The following is a 19559-nucleotide window of genomic DNA, read 5'->3' on the forward strand; positions in this document are numbered from 1 at the left end:
TCCCTTGGGCAGCTCAATTCCAGAGCAACCAGAAGGATAGAAATCCCTGGCCTCTAGGGTCACCCAAAAACCAATGGAGCTACCTCACTCACCTGAATCTGATCTATCTTGTTATTGGAATTGGGAACAAGCCATGGGTCTTTCCATTTGGTAATGTCCTCTTCCATAGACTTAGAGAAACAACAATCAACAAGCAATGGAAAAGGTTTTATATTTTTGTGAAGGAGATTGTTAATCAAGTTGTAATCAGCAACTCAAATCTCACTTTTTCAAGAACCATTTTTTGGGGAGAGGGAAAATGCTGTTCATTTTAACCCCTTTTTGCAATGGCCTAGTGCTATGGAGCCTGAAATTCTAGAGAAAGGTGAAGAACAAAAGGACAAAAGGCATGAGGGGTACATAAGTAAGTGTCCCGTTATTCAAATAATTGTGATATTAGGATTACCAAAGAATTTTCCCTTATTGATTTTGAGGTCTGTCTATAATGTTGTAGTGGCATTTAGGTAATATAAAATAAATTCATTTTTTATTTATTTAGGGTAGAAAAATACAAGCAAGCAATTTCTCTCCAATAAGAATGCTACCAAATTTATAATTTGATTTCTTCAGACTTTTCCTAGTGGTCATTTGGACTGGCCAATTTTACCTCCCCTGTGGCTAGTCTAAGGAACTTACATGACTGACTCCAAATTTTTCACCTTTAATTTTTTTTAACAACTTTTCTTGATGAAAACAATTTTTGATAATCCTCTCAATATAACTCCTGTGCAAGAAAATGGGGTTGAAAATAACTTTATCTTCCTTATTTTTGAAAAGAAGCTTTAATTTTTAAAATTTTGTTTTATGCCATCTTAAGGAAATCAAGAATTGATATCAATAACTTTAAATAAAAGAGCATTTAAATTTTGTGTACTGACTACATGAAGTATTAAGATCAAGAAAGAAAAACAGAAGTAATATTTTCATGAGAATATACTATAGACCACTGAGCAGAAGGAAGAAATAATAATAGATTTCAGAAAATAGGTCACTAGATGCCCATGAAGACATAATGGAGTAGTGATCGGAGATATACTAACAGAGATATATTATCTAATCTTTGCCAAAAGCAATGCATATAATCCATTTTTGATTAACTTATTTGTCATTTGCACATATCAAAAAGTGGAGAAACAATGAGGAAAAATTGATAGTGGACTTTGTTCAGACCAAGGAGGCACTCTGTTCAGTTGTACATGATATTATATTTTAGCTATCTCAGAAATATACGTTCCCAATTTATAACATTGTTTCTTACCACATCAGGTATTGCATTATTAAATAAAGTTGTGTTTTCTTATAAAACATAATACCAGTAGACTGTACCTAATTGGTCAAGGATAGGTTGCAGTAAAGTTGACTTGAGAGACAAGCCACTGAAAAGGAGAAGATGGAGTCTTTGGCAGTCTTTTTGCACTTGATGTGCAGATCTTACCCATTAGCAGCAGTCTTTGAAAGTGGACCCATGGCAACAGCTGTGGCTCACCATAGGACCTCCTCTAGCATAACTTACCCAACTGTTCAAAAACAAGGATGGGGGGTGGACTGGGCTGAGGGCCACCAGGTGTTCTTTGTGACAGAGAACCTCTGTCCAGGTGCTGAAAGCTGCTCCTGATCATGGATTGTAAACAACCACAGCTGTGTTCAATTAAACCTCCACCTAAGCCTTTCCCCTTGGCCTTTCTCTCCCTCCTCCCTCCCCCTACTTCCATCTATAAAGAATCAGCAAGGGGCTCAAAACTTTTCCTCCATCCTGCTGGGAGAATTTCTTTCCCATAGTAACTTTCAGTGTTTGGTGATGGAGAGCTCTGTGGAATGGTCTAGTTCATGAAACCAAGCTCTACTATGCTGATTTACAGTCTGCTTTCAGCCTCCTACTAGTGAGTATTTTCTGTTCATGGTGGGGATTTTTGTGTGACTCCAGTGTCCATTCTTAGTAAGTATATGGATTTCTGTATATCTCTAGAGGGACTTGGAAACATCCTAAAATGGTCAATAACAGCTGTGGGGAATGCCCCAGGATTTTTCTGTGATCTTTTTTTTTCTTCTGCATGACAACCCAACTCCAGGGTTATTAATGCATGGAATACAAGCTTCTTAGTCTTATACCTAATATCAAATAGAGCTACTGTTAGAAGGAGAAATCCAGGGGAGAAGTAGGACATTCCACAGGGACTTTTTCACCAAGATATTTGTTTCCAATTTGAAGTATAAGCTCCAGTTTTCATGAAATTCCATCTGGTCAGAAATGGGTATAGCATCCTTATCATGCTATGTGTTATACTTCCTATTGCTGAAGACTATGTGCTAATAATATTTTTGATATTCATTCTGATGTAAACATGGAATGGGTAGACTTGCAGAAAATATGGGGGAATGGGCTTGATATGGGACAGAAAAAATGGATAGGAAAGGACAGCTAAAGAAATCAGTCAACTGAGAGAAAGTGAACTGAGCTACTCACTGAAAATGTGCTATAATCAAAATTAGGAGAGACTTGGCTTTGAATTCTGCTTTTCACACTTACCAGCTGAGTGACCATGAACAGATAATTTAATTTCCTTATCTAAATTAGAGATAATGTTACCTATAACATCTAAATTGTAGAATTGAAGAAGGAATAATATATGAAAATCACTTTAGAAAGTTTAATAGGAAATAGATGTAAGGTGTTATTTGTTATTTTTATTGCATTGGGATGATTGATGATGATAATGATGATGAAATTGGCCTCAGGACATGTCTATCAGTACATTCTGCCAATAAGCATTTGGAAAAAATGAGGGTGATGATGATGTGTGACCATGAATTTTTATAATCTCTGGCTGGTGGATCCCTTGAATGAGAGAGTTCTTGGCTGCAATAGGATAAAAGCTGATTGGATGGCCACACTAAGTCTAGCACCAATAATGTAAAGCTCCTGGGAGTGGTGCAATATATCAAGTTGATTAAAGAAAGGCAAACTAGGTTGAAAATGGAACATGTTAAAATTCTCCCGTCAAGCAGTATTTGGATTGGAATTATGAGTGGCAGCTGTATTCCTAGCCTATGCAAAATAGGGAGCCAGAATCTCAAAAAATAAAAAGAAATGCAGGAGAGGAAAATAAGGTAAAGGATTTACCTAGGGAGTGTTTGCATCAAATAAGAACAATGCCAATTGCTCTTGATTCTGGAAGAAAGCAACATGGAGACAGAAGTCACAAGATGATGATTTTTCAGTGGGAATTTGAGACATGGGACTGAAAATCTTTGGATAGACAGTGTAAGAAGGAGGTTAATTAATAGTGCATTCTACAAATCATGAGCCTCATACCCAGAGATAATATGATTCAAGGTCTAAAATTGTTGAGAAACCCAATAGTTATGTATATCTGTCTTTACTGTGAGCTGAATAACATTATACCATGATAGGCTTGGAATGACTAACTCTGGGTACAGAATTAGGAAGGAAGAAGCTAAAAGATACTGGACTAACACCCAGGATACTGGAAATTTTTCAGGCAACAAGTATTTATTAAGTCAGCCAAGCTGTATGCTAAGTGCTAGAGATACTGAGAAAGACAAAAACAGGGAACCTGCCATCCAGGAGTTCACAATGTAATAGATGGGGGTTAACTTTCAATGCAATCTACTCTATATACAAAGGCGGGGAAATCAGTCTCTGCTTTCAAGGAGTTTATAGTATATTGAATAACAGAATGCCAAGTTTTAATTTTTTTCTTTTAAGACCTTTTTTGTGATGAGAGATAAAAGTCTTTAAAATCTTAAATTAAAAAAAGGCACAGTGACTTTTGGAAGTATATAGGAGGAAAGGAGCAGAAACCCTGATTCTTTTCCATGGGAAGTAGCATTGTGTGGGTCTTGGACTGGAAAATGGTATGGGAGACAGTTTATTTAAGTTAGCATAAGATGCATAGGTCTTTTGGAATACAGGAGCACCCCTTGGAAATAAAGCAATTATGATTGATGATTTGTACTTGTCTGGGCAGGCCAAGTTAGAGAATCGTCTAATCGGGACAAAATAATGACTGGAAAAAGGAAAGTTGGAGAAGTTAGCCTATGACTGTAAAAGAAAACACTTCCAAACAAAAAGTAGAATGGAATATCTGCTAGGTATTGGGTCCCTATTATTGGAGGTGTTTGAGCAGTCAGTCAATAAACATCTATTAAGGTCCTACATTTTTTCCCCAATGAAAAAGAGATTTAGGACCAGAAATATTCAATTGACCACAGTTCTACAAAAGCAGACTATCAGTCAGTTAATTTGATTGCCTAGCCTTAGGGAATCCCAAGAGTAGATAGAAGAGCCAATGGTAACTTTCCAGTCTTGCTCCAACAGCTCAGGAAAGTAACTCATTAGGTTCATGGTATCTTCATAAATATTCTGTAATTAGACCACTTTGTCACATGGTAAGAACTGATGTCAGTCCTGGGAGACATTTGGGCGATTCCTGGAGTTTGTGTGGAAGGCATGCCTTCTCATCCCTTTACCCTGTGGGATGTTATGCAACTAGATTTGAAGCAGAGGCAGGAAGGGTAAATGCGAATTCATACAATTTGGAAGTTTGCATCAGTGTCTTCATAGACTTCATAGTGGATTAGCCGGTGGTGTTCTAGTAGAGAGTTTGGTAGCAACTGTGCCACCTTACACGTCTGTTGGTTTGGGCAGATACAAAATATATAAAAGATAAGTCACTGCTCTCAAGGATAGAGGAGAGAAAAAACTTGTTCTGGGGCTGTTGTTGAGGTTCCTTCCAACCTGAAAATCTTATAAATCAATTCACAGGCACTTAATGATGTACCAGGCACTGTTATGTGCTGGGCATATAAAGACAAAGAATAAAATAGTCCCTATTTGTAAAGAACTAACTCTTTCATGGGCAAGACAGGTACATGTAAAATAGATGAATCATAAATATAGCTAATAAGCTTAAATATATTTTTGAAAAACTATTGAAGGAGCAGGTGATTTAGGAGAGAAAAAAATCTAGCATTTAAAGGGGTGAAGAAAGATTCCATACAGAAAATGGTGTTTAAGCTATGTCTGGAAAGGAAAAAAAAGGGTTCTCTCTGAGAAAAGGGTAAAAAGGAAATGCTTTCCAAGTGACTATACATGGAGAAAAGAGAGAGAATTTTGTGGATAACAGATGGACAGTTTAGTTGGGTTAAAAACAATGGGAAGGATTTTAAAGAAAAGCTCAGGTTAGACTGCAAAGAACTTTAAAAGCTAAACAGAGATGTTTATTTATTTTTATCCAAAAGGCAATTGGAAGCCATTGAATTTGGTTGACTAGGTGAGTGACATGGGCAAGTCAGAGCTCACAGAAAATTACTTGGCAGCAGTCTGTAGTATGGGGTGAAATGGTGAGAGCTTTGAGGCAAGATGAGCCATTAAGAGGCTATCGCAATAATTTGGGCAAGAGGTGAGAAGGACCTGAACTAAGGTGTAAATTGTATGAGTGGGGAGAAGGGGTCAGATGTGAGCGATTTTGTAAAGGAAAGTTACAAGAATGCTTTTGATTGCTTTTTCAGGAATAGTAGAAGGGGCAAAAATCAAAACTGAAGATTGTAGAAAGCTGCTGACAGATTGACCATGTGTAAAAAAAGGGATACCTGTATTACAGAGATGTGGCAAAGATTCAATGAGATAAATATGTGAAATTGTTTTGAAAAACTGTATTAAAAATTAGCTAGAGAATAGGTCCAAATAAGATTCCTAGAAATTAGGGCTATCAAGAAAGTTTTCCTATAGGGAATAGCTCTTGAACTGAGCTTTGCAGAGAGCTAGAGAGGCTAGTTTCTTATAGTTCCATATAAAACTAAATCCCTTCTTGCATGTTAGGGATCAAAAACATTCTTTGAAAAAGAATAAAAAAAAACATTCCCAAGTTAGGGAAATTCTATTCAAGTGGTCCAAATGCCCTTAATGGATTATTCATTTTCTGACTGAATCTACCATAGAATTTACATTTCAAGAAATTCTCCTAAACATTAGTGATGAGAAAGTATATTGTGAAAATTCCATGGGATAGATGTATCTTAATTACTTGAGGAAAAGGGGAACAAAATCTCTCCAAATGTCATGTGATTCTCACTTCTTATTCTAACCTGCAAATTGTTGAAATCTTGTTTAAAATTAGTTCATTAATTTCCCACTCAGATCTTCCCAATATATGAATGAACTGTAATTCCTTGAAGCCAAACATAAAATTATTGGACCATTGTGGAAATGAGGTGAAACAAGAAATTTAAAAACTCTTTTTGGGTCATCTTTCCACCATATAATGAGGCTGTCCCAGATGGCAAAAGAATCATTAAAAATCCATTTGGGAACCACTGGACCTATCTTGAAAGTGCCTTGACCTGCATTGGCTTCCTAATTCTCTTGTGATTGTCTAGTTTACTAATGGAGTGAAGCAGTCGGTTTTTACCACATAGAGCCAACTTTGAATAGTTAACAAACTCAGGGTTTACATTCAAATGTGGATTTTGGAACTAACCCCTTTGTAGAAACAAAAGGTTTTCCATTGTGTTTAAGTAAGTCACCAATAGGGTGTCTTGAGAAAAAAGTGTTTTGTCAAATCTTGTCATACTGGCATTTTTTTTTAATTTGAGGGTTTTTAAGGAGGCTTCCACTTTTACCAAATGTCTAAATCTCTGTGGTAGCTACTGGAGACCATTGAAGTCCTAGTGGCCATTTGGCGTCCATTGAGTACAAGTCCATTGTAAGGTACTAAGAATACTTCCATTGTGGCTCGAATAAGTTAATGTGCTTTCTAAACTGACTTACCTATTGCCACTGAATAATGTAATCACTGAGAGAATCAGACTCATTTTTCTTTAAATGATTTCATTTTTATCTCTCTGATTTGAGATAAGGCAGATTTGGAGGTGGTTTAGTGATGTTTTAAAATGTGTTCATAGAGGTTGCTGGTTCTTTTCAATCTATTCTTGCAAGCATAATATTGTTATTCAGTTTTCAAGGCCATTTACCTATGAAATATGTTAGAATCCATCAAATTATTATCTCCAAAGGAATGATAACTCCTTTGGTGTTTGTGTATGTGTAAGATGGATTTGTATATATGTTGCTAAATGAGCATCATTTGAAACTTGCTCATGTCTGTTTGGTATGGAAGCTCAATAGCAGATCAAAATGCTGCCTATTTCTTCATATAGGAAAAATTCTCGATGGGAGTGCAGCATGGATTCTGTATTCTCTTTGGGAACTTCATTCCCCAGAAGACTGTGTAGGGTTGCCTAACAGATATATCAGGTTTATAGGAATGAGGGATCCCCTAGTGTGTGAAGTTTAAAAGTATTAGGTACTGAGAACCATGTTTAGAAATGGGAGATCTTGGGCTCAACTTTGGCTTCAGATACTTTCTAGCTTTGTGACCCTGGGCAAGTCACTTAACCTCCATTTCCTTGCTTCTACTGCTCTTCTGGCTTGGAAACAATATACAGTATTGATTCTAAGATGAAAGGTAAAGGTCTAAAAAAATTAGGTATTAAAAAAGATTGAATTACTTGATGCTCTAACAAGTCATCAAGCCAATTATTAGTAGCAATGAATTTCAGACAAAATGCATGGCTTCTGTGAAGTTTGGTAGAATGGAAGCTCTTTGAGAGCAGAGGATATGCCAAGAGTGCCGGTGTACACCTGTAGATTCTGTTACTTGGTAGTCTAAGGTTGGTGGATGATTCAGGGTCGGGAACTGTGAACTAAAGTTGGGCTAGACTTGACTAGGTGTTTGATACCAGTGATGAGTCCCCAAGAGTAGGGGCCACTAGGCTGCCTAGGGAACAAACAAGCCCAGACTCAAAAAAAACAGTAGAATAAAGCTTCTGTACTGACCCATAGGAGGATTGGACCCATGATTGGCCAGTCTACTTTCAAACTCAGTAAGTTAGGGATACCATGTCTTAACTCTTCCTATCACCCCTACAAAAGGATATTCATCTTTTTTAAATTTTTATTGTCATGCAAAAGAGAGTTCCATATTGTTCTTTGTTATAAGAGCAAAGTCATCCATAACTGTTTCTCTTTTTTTAACAACTCTAGCACCCAATACATGTATGACTTTAATAAATGATGATTGATTATTAGATGTGCTAAGATAGAAACTGAGAGAAGGTAAGGAGGCTAGGGCAAAATGATAGGTGGGTGGGTTTATTGAAAAGGGGTACATAGTCTGTTACAAATAGAATATAGGAGTGTCAAGGACTAGGTTGTCATTTGACTGCCTGATTTAATATCATCAGAAACTTGTATGGGGTGGACATGTTTTATGTGGAATTAATTTGATAAGGAATATCCAGAAGATTCTTTCAACCTCTCCAAAAATTGACCTCCAAATAACTGTACATCATTGGTTGTCCTATCTTGTTGCCCAAGTTTATATATATATATATATATATATATATATATATATATGTTTGCATTATTATATATTGCAATATATATATTTTATATATATACTGCAATAAAAGATGGTGAAGAGAGAGGGAGAAAGAGTGGAGAAATCTCTCCTCTCAAAACAGGATCCGGGGAGACAGCTACTGTTTAACTTGGCCAAGGAAGAGGAGAGGGGGAGGGAGTAGTTCCCCTCTTCAACCTTCCCTCTCCTATGGCTGCTCACCTCAAACTGCCTCTTGACTTCCCTCTGCTAATAATGTCTTTCCTCAGAGGGAGAGTGAGTTTCCCTCTCCCCTCAAGCTGGAACTGGTTTCCACTCACACTAGAGTCAATTGGGGAAAGATGACAAACTTTATTCTAACTGATCAATTTGGGAACAACACTGGGAAATGTTTTTTTGTGAGGAAAGAGGGGGAAAAGGTGTCCTCTTCCAGCTACCCTTACCTCCCTCCTCAAGTTGGGGAACCCACACCTTGGCAGCCTTGGCATGTGAGATTCAGGCTTGGATGGCCCTGGTCTAGGCCCCCCTGGGCACCATTCAGCCAGGGCATCAGGAGCTGTGAGGTGATCTTGTTAGCTGCTTGATGTCTTCTCTAACACTCACCACTTCAGTTGGGAATCCATAGGGGGAAGGGTATCCAATCACCGGGGAAAAGATGTAGTTCTTTCCTCAGGAGCAAAGTCTTGACTAGAGCTTTCCTTAGGCTGTCTCAGGATTGAGAGAGCTAACTGCCTCTCTCTGACAGAAACTCTTGTTCTTCCCAGATTCCAGAACATCTCATGGGGCCCTTCCCCCACTGTGGCTGAGACTCCATCAATTTCCCAGACTGTAACTCCAGTTCTAGGGTTTGAAACCTCTATCACAATACCTACATATTATATATTACATATGACTTTATATATAACATACAGTGTGTATATGTCAGTATATATATAATATTTAAAAGTTTACACAAAATTTTCTTCACAAAAATTCTGTGAGGCAGATAATGCAAATATTGCTGCCCTATTCTACAAATGAAAACAAAGATACTAGAACTTAAGTCACCTTGGTCAGAGTATGACATGACAGATGACAGAGTTAGGGGTGAAACCTTCTCTTAACAGGATTAGTGATTTTTTGTTAAAGGATCTTTAACTGGGATTGTCTTCCTTTCCTGTGTTGATGTAATTTTTTTTACAGCAACAACAATAACACAAAATCATCTATAATATTAGATGGGAGGTGGTCAGAGATGTATCCTTGTCCATGGGATATGTTAGGGTGATGTGAAGGAAGAAGATGAGGTGGAAGGGCATGTATACATGCTTGGTTTCAGATGGGGATGTTCTAGGGAAAATCTCAAATTTATAGTTCAGATATTCTAGAAAAGGATAGGAAAGGAACTAATACTATCCCTTCACATTGGGAGAAAAGTGAAAAGGGGAAAAACTGAACCCAACCTATTTCACCATCAGCAGAAAACCTGTAACAAAATGCAGATTCTCATGTTCCCCTTGGAAGTACCCCATTGTTGCTATCACTAGAACCTCTGGTTAGCTCAACACATGTGATTATTTTATAATCTAGGTATGTGGCTATCAAAATGTGGTCTTGGGGACCCCTGGGGATCTCTGAGAACTTTCCAGGGACTTCATGAGATCAAAATACGTTTATAATATTACTAAGATGCTTTGATTTCTAATATAGTCAATATTGAGACAAGTCATATAATCAAAAGCACTTTGGTTCAAATCTGGTCTCAGCCACTTCCAAGCTGTGTGACCCTGGGCAAGTCACTTGACCCCCATTGCCTAGCCCTTACCACTCTTCTGCCTTGGAGCCAATACACAGTATTGACTCCAAGACGGAAGGTAAGGGTTAAAAAAAAAAAAAGCTCTTTGGGAGACCCTCAACAATTTAAAGAGTAGAAAAGAATCCTGAGACCAAAAAAACTTGAGATTTTCTGGTGTAGACATTATGCATTTCATACACCCCTTTTTCCCCAACGTGGTTTGGCTAGTTTGATATTATTTGAATAACTGTCAATCTCTTTGAAAATTCTCTCCAGTGATCTAGAGTTGACAGTTATGTTATCTGTAAATGTCTACATCTGGAGAACTTCACCATGAATAAGAAATCTCTGTTTTCTTTGAACTTCCTGCAGAGAATTCTCCATGACACTTGAAAAAACATTTTTAGTGAGCATCCTTATGTCTCCCCATTTTCTGACTTATTTAATATTGATACTCAGGTGATAAACAATTACCTCCATAATTGTATTTTTCTTTGAACTTTGTGTGATTTTAATATGTTTTGAAAATGTCTCATAGCTTGAAGGAAAGCATTACAGTCATTGTTTGGTTCTACCAGGGATTGCATTTTACCTTTTCTTTGTATTCTCAGAATTTAACTCTGTGTCTGGCTCAAAGTAAATATACAAGTAAAATGCTTAATAAATATTTATTGACTCATGACTTGACATTGTTTCTAACTAGCTGTGTTGGCAAAGGATTAGACCTCTTTGTAAAAAGGAGAACTGGATCAGATGATCTCTAAGGATGGTTCTAGTTCCAAATTATGCCCCTATAATTTTTTGATTATATAGAATGTTTTATTTGAAATGTTTCCTTTGGAAATGACATTTAGCATAATGACATGATTATTACGCAGATCATCACCTGGCAGGAATTCAGATTTACGCAAGTCCTAGCAGAAAGTCTTGGTAGTCTTGGGATAGTGAAAAGGGTGTAAGTGTAGAGATGTTTTACTGTCATTACTATCACTGCTTTTTTAAGTCATCATCTGAAGTCACAACAAAGGGGAATTTCCAAGCTGACTACAAATATTGTTTTTAGCACTTGTTGATTTTATTTATATAAATTATGATGTCATGTAGAGGAACTGATTAAAGGCAACATTGGAATTTAACGTAATTCATTTTTAGTGAAGAAGCTTACAAAATGGATAAAGTAGCCTCAAAGCAAGAAAAATGTAGGTTCAAGTTTACCTCTGATACATGCCAATTTGTTTTTTTTATTATATTATGGAATCTCTCAAACATCCCAGATAACTCACTTAGATTTTACATTTCAGAGCCAACATTCATCTGTCATGGGAGAAGGAGTTCCTTTAACAAAAGATCCTTATATTAATGAAATCGCAGGTCTACTTCCTCTTTGAAACACCCCAAATAATCTTTGGATCTCTTGAATCATAGAAGCATTTCAGTGGTCCAGTAAATGATGAATGTAGGTGGCATTAGTGCTATGGATGCAGGACTAACCTTGGAGCAGGAACAACCTGCATTCAAGTCCTTTCTCTGCTAACTTCTAATTCTCTGTCTCTCTTAGAACCCTGGGCACCTCTCTAAGATTTTAATAAAAATATAGATGGTGCCACTTTTGTCTTTTGTTAGAAGGAATCTCTACACTAAGATCTTTCTATATTTGTGAAATAAAGGGTCTAGACCACTCCATTCCTCAATTAGATGATGAATAAAAAAAACATAACAAAGGCAAAATAGTTATTATTTCCTGGAAAATATTCAATAGCTTTCCTCTTCTGTAACATTTGCGATAAAGAGAGAGGCAGCTAGGTGGCTCAGTGAATAGAATGTTCAGCCTGCAGTCAGGAAAACCTAAGTTCAAATCTGGCCTCAGATACTGACCATCTGTGAGACCTTGGGCAAGTCACTTAACTCTTTTCACTCAGTTTCTTCATCTGTAAAAAAAAAAATTTTGAGAAAGAAATGGTAATCCACTCTACTATTTTTGCCAAGAAAACCCCAAATGGGGACATGAAGAGACAGTCATGATTGAAACAACTGAACAACAAAAACGTTTATAATAATAGTATCTACCTCACAAGATTAGGATGAGGTTCAAATGAGATAATATGCATATAAAACGCTTATTTTATTATTTTTATTATTAACAAGAATAATAAAAAGATGGATTTTTTTTTCAGAGAGAAGCCTGGAATAGTTGAAAGACCATATATAATTTCTTCCACTTATTTTCAACTATAGACCTATCTCAATGTTCTTTTGTAGTGTCTATCCAAGATATATGAATTAATGGACCAATTACATGAGATTCACTTATTTACCCTCAAAACACCTGTTTCTGTCAGATAAGTAAATAAACTGTCATTCCCGTGAGATATTAGCTAATCAGAAAAGTTATTTTTTTCTTCTTAATAGATCTCAGTGTTTGTTATGGAAAGTTATTCAAAAATACTTGCCCGCTCTCCTGACTTAGCAAAAAGAGTGCACTGAAGATAAAATGTCTGCCATGAATGATATGGATTCCTAAAGTGCCCTGGGCACAGTATTATTCTAGGTAAACCCCGAATATTGAAGTTATGGATGGGCAGAATATCAGTAGACTGTTTTCATGAATGTTTATCTGATTATTTGCTTTCCTCTCCTCACCCTCAGTGTCACATCCTTCTAAAAAGTCAAATATGGGAAAAATTCTGATGCTTTAAGGATTCCAAAAAGGAATGAGAGTCAGTAGTTCTGAAAATCCAACTCTAGGAAAGAAAAGTCACCGAGAAGCATCCATTAAACAAATAACGTAGTTTTGAAATCAACAAAGTAATTGATTATATCAACTCATAGGTGTATAGATACACACACGTGTAGAGATTGTCTGGGATATCCTACAAATGTAGGTATATAATGCCAGGGATTTACATTTGCAGATGTGTAATTGTTTAGTATCTATTAAAATCCCATGATAATTGGCATATGGTGTTATATAACAGTACATAATAACATATGATGACTGTAATTAAGTGCATTGACTTAAGACTTTGTCTTTTAACAACTCTCAGTGGAGACTGAATGAAAGGTAAATTAAAGGTTCATTAAGCTGCGTTCAGGAAAAAAAAAGTGTTTTCAAATGGCAGATGTACAATAGCTTTAAATGGAATTTATTACGATCTCATTTGTTGGATAAGTCTGGTGCAAATTATGTGAGATGTTTTAAATTTCTCCCTTTAAAAAATATAAGGAGTGTGCATTATTCTAGTGTATTTAACATTGCAAGCAACAAAAAACCAGTCCCGGAAAGCTTTGGAAACACTGATATTTCCAGATCAAAGTGACCTTTCTTGATGGTTCTGTTTGATGCACTGTTGTCAGAAAGAAAAAAACAAAGTTGAGTAGGAAACTGAGACAAGGCGTTGTCAAGGAGAGAAGCGGACCCCGAAACCTCCCCGGCTGCCCTCTCTATATTTGTACTTCTTTGACTCTTTGAAAACTTCATTCTCCTTCATTATAACAGGTTGTAGGAATCAAAAAGAGCCTTTCTCAAGATGAGATGCTAAGATGAAAAGCAGAGTGATGTTGGAGACAAAATGCAATGCTGATCGGGCTTCCTCTAGTTCCTGGGTATCTCTCTGGAGTTTTATAAGGAAGTTGGTGAACAGCAGTGCCCGCTTTGGAAGGGGAGTTGTTTAATGCCACCCCTAGAGCAGAACTTCAGGGAGGGGGACAGAGATGTGGTCTGGAGGAAATTCTTGGTTGTGTACAGGTTGGACCAGGTGGTCTCCAAGCCTCCTGGCAACTCTAGATTCTGTGTTTCTGAGATTCAGGCAAAACCATTGGCACTCTAAGCATGTCCTTACATAAATAATTTTTGACTTGACATTCAGTGATTTTTTTTAATGATAAGAACTATGACATGAAAAGGTTTTGTTCTAATCCTCTAAATATGTCCAGGATTCTATGAAATAATTAATAATAATAGCTAACATTTATTTAGGGCAGTTCATGTTTTTGTGATTAAAGTGTGAGCTACCTGTCAAAAGGGAGAACAACAAAGCATTCTTTTGATTTTGAATTCACAAAGAAAGGAAGGAGATTGTAGATATTCAATTTTTAAAATTTTTTCCAAATGAATGCAAAATTTTCTTTGTATTAGTGTTTTTTTTATCTTAAACAACTTGTAACAATGAAGCCCTGTCTTTTTAAATGGTATCTATCTCTATTTCTTATGCAAATGCCTGTTTTTGCATTGGGTTGACTTAGTGCTAGACCTGGAGCCAGGAAGACTAAGCTTCCTGAGTTCAAATCTAGCCCTAGACACTTATAAGCTGTGTGACCCTGGATAAGTCACTTCCCCCTGTTTGCCTCAGTTTCTTCCTCTGTAAAATGAGCTGCAGAAGAAAATGAAGAACTACTTCAGGGTTTGTGCCAAGAAAATTCTAAATGGGGTCACGAGTGTCAGACATGAGTGAAATGACTGAATGACAGCATTTATAGACTGTGCTCCAATAACTGTGATAAGTTCTTTACAATTATGATCTTATTTGATCCTCACAACAACCTTTAGAAGGTCATTATTAACCTTGTTTTGTAGATGAGGAAATGAGTCAGAGAGAATAAGTTACCTTCCTAGGATCACATAGCTACTAAGTAGAACTTAGGTCCTCCTAATCACAAGCCTGTTGCTCTATTCACTATACTTCCTGACTGCTTAATAGTCATGAAACTAGATATGAGACTTCAGAGGCCATCTGGTCCAATTCTATCATTAGGAAACTAAATTAGGGAGGCAAATGACTTGCCAAAATGCACAAAATATAACTGTCAGAGGCAGGATCAGAACCCAGGACTTCTGACCTCAGCATCATTGAGATTTCCACTATATCATGCTGCCCACATATATGTTTTTTTTACATTTCTTTTTTATTTTAATTATCATAAACTTAACATTTACAAATAAGGACACACATTGCAAAACACAGAAAACAATAAAGGAGACTTATGTGTGAAATCAGTTTGTTTTAAAAAGTATGTCTTATAGAATGCGTTTTGTAAGCAGACAACAATCTAAAATGAATATGGGGGGGAGGTACCTGGGAAGCTGAGTGGATTGAGAGCCAGGCCTAGAGTTGGAAGGTCCTGGGTTCAAATCTTGCCTTAGACACTTCCCAACTGTGTGACCCTGGGCAAGTCACTTAACCCCCATTTCCAGCCCTTACCACTCTTCTGCCTTGTAGACAATACACAGTATTGATTCCAAAACGGAGGGTGAGGGTTTAAAAATAAATAAGTAAAATAAAAATCAAATGAATATCAGGGCATTTCTCTGTGTTTTGGTATTGTGCTACATAGTCATCAAGACATTAAGGATCTACTCATATAGGACATACATAAAATGTATACAATAAGGAAACTAATTATCCATGGTGTTGCCTCTAAGAGAGACCCTTCAAAAATTCTACTTTGATAAGTGTGTTCTCCTTCCCAAAATTATCCTGTATTTACCTATTTATATTTACTTATCAAGGACTGACTTCAGTCCCTCTCTCTCAGGGCCAGAGATGAGACACCAAAGAGTTGGGCTGATTCTCTTCTTTGCCATCAGCTTAAACCCTTATCAGTCATGTTTGCTCCTTTTTTTTAAGGGTTGAGTAACCAACACTGCAGTTCCAGCTAACAACTTGATATCAGAATAGCTTTTACAAAATTATATTCACTTCAAAGATATATCAAGGATAATTATATATTAGTTTCCCCCCAACACCATGGAGGCATAATCCTCCCTACACTACTTATTTCTCTTAAATTGAGGGATAGAATAGATTAGACTGACCATTTTGTTCCTCTCCTACAACTTTGGTCCCACCAAGATGAAGTCCCAAACCCAGTAGCTCTAGTTTCTATTACAACATGGTCCCGACAACCTTTTAGGTTTTTTATACTAAGATGCCTTCAATATCTCTTGGATTCTGGTGTGCTTGACTTCCATGACTCTGTTTCATCCTCAGATTAAGTAATTCATTGCTACATTTAGAATTGGAAGGCAAAAAGTTCAAAGATCTGTGTGCGTCTGTCTGTCTGTGTGCGTCTGTCTGTCTGTGTGCGTCTGTCTGTCTGTGTGCGTCTGTCTGTCTGTGTGCGTCTGTCTGTCTGTGTGCGTCTGTCTGTCTGTGTGCGTCTGTCTGTCTGTGTGCGTCTGTCTGTCTGTGTGCGTCTGTCTGTCTGTGTGCGTCTGTCTGTGTGTGTCTCTCATTAGTAGTGGCATGGCCCCAGTGAGAGAAGGAGTCCCTAATACTCTTTCCACTTCATGTCTTGAGTAAATGAGTCATCTCTTTCCTCAGATATAAATGCTGCAAAGGGCAGCATTCTTGATGAGGCAGGATGTTTTGATGGCTTGACAGCTTTAGTCACACAGGCACTTGGGGGGGGGGGTCTTTTCCCAACCACATGTCAAGCTAACCTAGAATGTCCATTCATGTTCTTTCCCTTTGTATTTCCACAAACAATGTCCTACTGTCTTCACAATGGAGGAAGCCATTATAGGTTGTCTGGGCATGCACCAAACATTTCTTACTGTACTGTGTGATCTTGAATAAAGAGGTTGTTTTCAATGCTGGGTTTGTATTCAGGCTAGCACAGCAAAGCTAGATGGGGTTGTCAATAGAACCCCGAACTTTAGAGGCAGTAAGGGCCATATGTGAATTTGTTGCGATTCAGAGCAATTCATTTAATCCTTTCAGTCTCATTTTCTGTGTCAGTAAAGTGGGGTTGATAATGACACTTCACAGGGTTATTTATAAGCCCCAAATGAGGTGATTTCTATGTGTATTTGTATATATATATATATATATATATATATACACACACATATATATAATATATATACACACACACATACACAGACATACTATATAAACATGTATACGTTCTTGCCAATATTTCCTACATCTTCATCCCTTTTACAAGACTATAGGACAACTGAATTTGTGCCAGCTCTGATACCTAACAGGTAACAATGATCAGTTCTTTTAAATCTTTTTGTGCCTCAATTTCCTCATCCATACAATGGGGATAATAATATTTGCATTGCCAAAACCAAAGGGTTATTATGAAGAAAGAACTTTGTGCAGCTTAGAACTGCACAGACAGTCATTAGGATACAATTTTGATGAATAAACACAAGATTTTATTTCTTTCTCTGAATAATCTCCCTTGGGGGGATGTTGGTTGCTAAGAACAGAGTCCTGACCCACTGGAGTTTTGTATTAAAGAGCAACTTTAAGAGGCATGAACTCAATGTAATTAAATTGTGTTTACTGACAGAAAATAGATGCTCCCTTTAGCCACTGTTCACCTCTCTTTAATATTCTCCAAAGAATGTTATGGATAGCTAAAGGGGATTGTAGACTAGCTGACCAGGTTCACAACCTTCAGAGAAATATCATCACACAATTCTTTTTCTTCTCACCTCTGTGACAAGAAAAATGCTACAAAAAGGGGATAAAAATTATGAGAATAAATATAATTGTATTATGACCAATATCTTCAAAAGAAATAAAGTACATGGGACATATTCAAGACTTCACCAAACGGAGATTTCATCTCCAACACTTGTAAAGGCTTATTTGAAGATATTATGGTGCTTAATTAAAAGCATCCTTCTTTGGCCATTTTGATGAAGAACACCTCTAAATGTACCTGGGCTAGTTCATGATCAAGAGACATACATTCCATCACAGAACCCATACTTAAAAAGCCTCTCTTGCTTGGTGGGAATGATAAGAGCTTGGGCAAAGCTCTTCAGAATCCAAGGTAACCCCTTCCTACCATGTCAGTGTCATAGAATAAAATGCTAAAATGGGTGTGAGTTACTTTGGACTTGTAACCTCCATGATTGGTATAGTCCAACCAATAAAACTAATCACAACTCAATGATACCTGTCCATATTGTTTGATCTTTGTCCATGTCTTTTCCCTTTTAAATAAGGGATTCACCCACACAATCAGCAGCCTATAGCACATTGTGAATGAAATATTATGCAGGAGAAGAACTGCAAGATGTATCATCACAAAGACACATGAGTGTAGAGGAAAGGGGAAGAATCAGGACTAGTTATGAGGCAAGAGTAAAGGTCCATTAGAGAGCCAATGTGCACCATTGGTGTCCATCTAATTTAGAGTTCTAAAAAGCCCTACAGAGTGTTGGGTGGATTTTCTATAGAGGATTTATGGGAGAATGAAAATAAGGACATGTTAAAAATACAAAGTAATTACCTGTGATAAAACTCAAATATTCTTTAATGATCTTTGGTGTTTGTTAGAAAATTGATGACCATTTTTGGGTGTTTCTGTGTATCTTCCTCAGGGTTGGTCCTTATTATATATGTTTCAGACTTTTAGATGGCTTTTTTTGGGGGGTTTCCTATCTCTTCCATTCCCCATATATCCTATGCCCTGCTGTCAGGTTAATTTCCCTAAAATCCCATACTTATTCCCTTTTCACTTGTTTTCCATTCCATTTCCATTATTTCTTAAATCCAGACACCTCCTCCTTGGGTATCAAGGCCTTTGATAATATGGCTCTACAAAGCTCTGTGTCCCAGTTGGGAAATTTACATCTTCTACCTTCCACTCCCACCTACCAGCTCAAACACTTATGTGGCCCAACTCCATGCCTTTTCTCATTCTTTTCTCTCTCTATCCTACATGACCTTCCATTATCATACCACTAAATCAATCATCCTAAGTCATTAAGAATTTCCCACACCACTCCAGAACTCAGTGATTCCTCCCCTTCCCAAAGGCCTCTTGTCTCATTCTGTACCACTCACAGTTGGACATTTCTTTCCTTATGCATTGATTTTCTTCTCAGCTAAACTAGGAAATACACAATAATAAGGAAAATATTCCTATATTATTTTTTGTCTCTTTTCCAAAATCTGGTGAGGACATAGTATATTGTCAACAAATGCATAGTGAGTTCTCCTTCATTGGTGTCTTCATCTAAAGACTGGGTCCATTGGAGTGGACCATCTTATTCAGATTTGATACATACACACATGATCTACAAGGCTTAGGACTAGTTACTCAAGATACAAAGGGAATTTGTTTCCATTCCACAATCATTAATCATGACTGTACTTTGCTGGGTAGAGTATAGATAGGCATTTGGAACACAAAGACCACAATGAACAAATCTTTCCCTTACCTACTTCTCTCTCTGAAACACCTTGTCTGGTCAGATTGAAATGCAAGTTCCTTGAAGGCAGATAATGTTTCCTTTTTGGTTTTTTATTCTCGGTACTTAGCACAGTGACTGGCACATATCAAGAATTCAATAAAGATTT

At 37.1% G+C, this 19559-nt stretch overlaps 1 protein-coding gene across 8 annotated transcripts in view; it reads left to right on the plus strand.

Moving 5' to 3' along the window:
• The window catches only part of NAALADL2 (N-acetylated alpha-linked acidic dipeptidase like 2), a 1419153-nt gene that overhangs the window by 644666 nt on the left and 754928 nt on the right, over nt 1-19559 (plus strand). The window contains exon 1 of one of the 8 annotated variants that reach the window (XM_007501953.3): nt 1725-1919. The exons of the other annotated variants lie outside the window; for them this stretch is intronic. The gene's annotated coding sequence lies outside the window, so the exon portion shown is untranslated. Of the gene's footprint in view, nt 1-1724; nt 1920-19559 lie in introns of those variants that run through there. 8 annotated transcript variants of the gene reach the window in all.

The sequence above is a fragment of the Monodelphis domestica genome, chromosome 8 (assembly GCF_027887165.1).
Source record: "Monodelphis domestica isolate mMonDom1 chromosome 8, mMonDom1.pri, whole genome shotgun sequence".
In the NCBI taxonomy this organism is placed as follows: Eukaryota; Metazoa; Chordata; class Mammalia; order Didelphimorphia; family Didelphidae; genus Monodelphis; species Monodelphis domestica.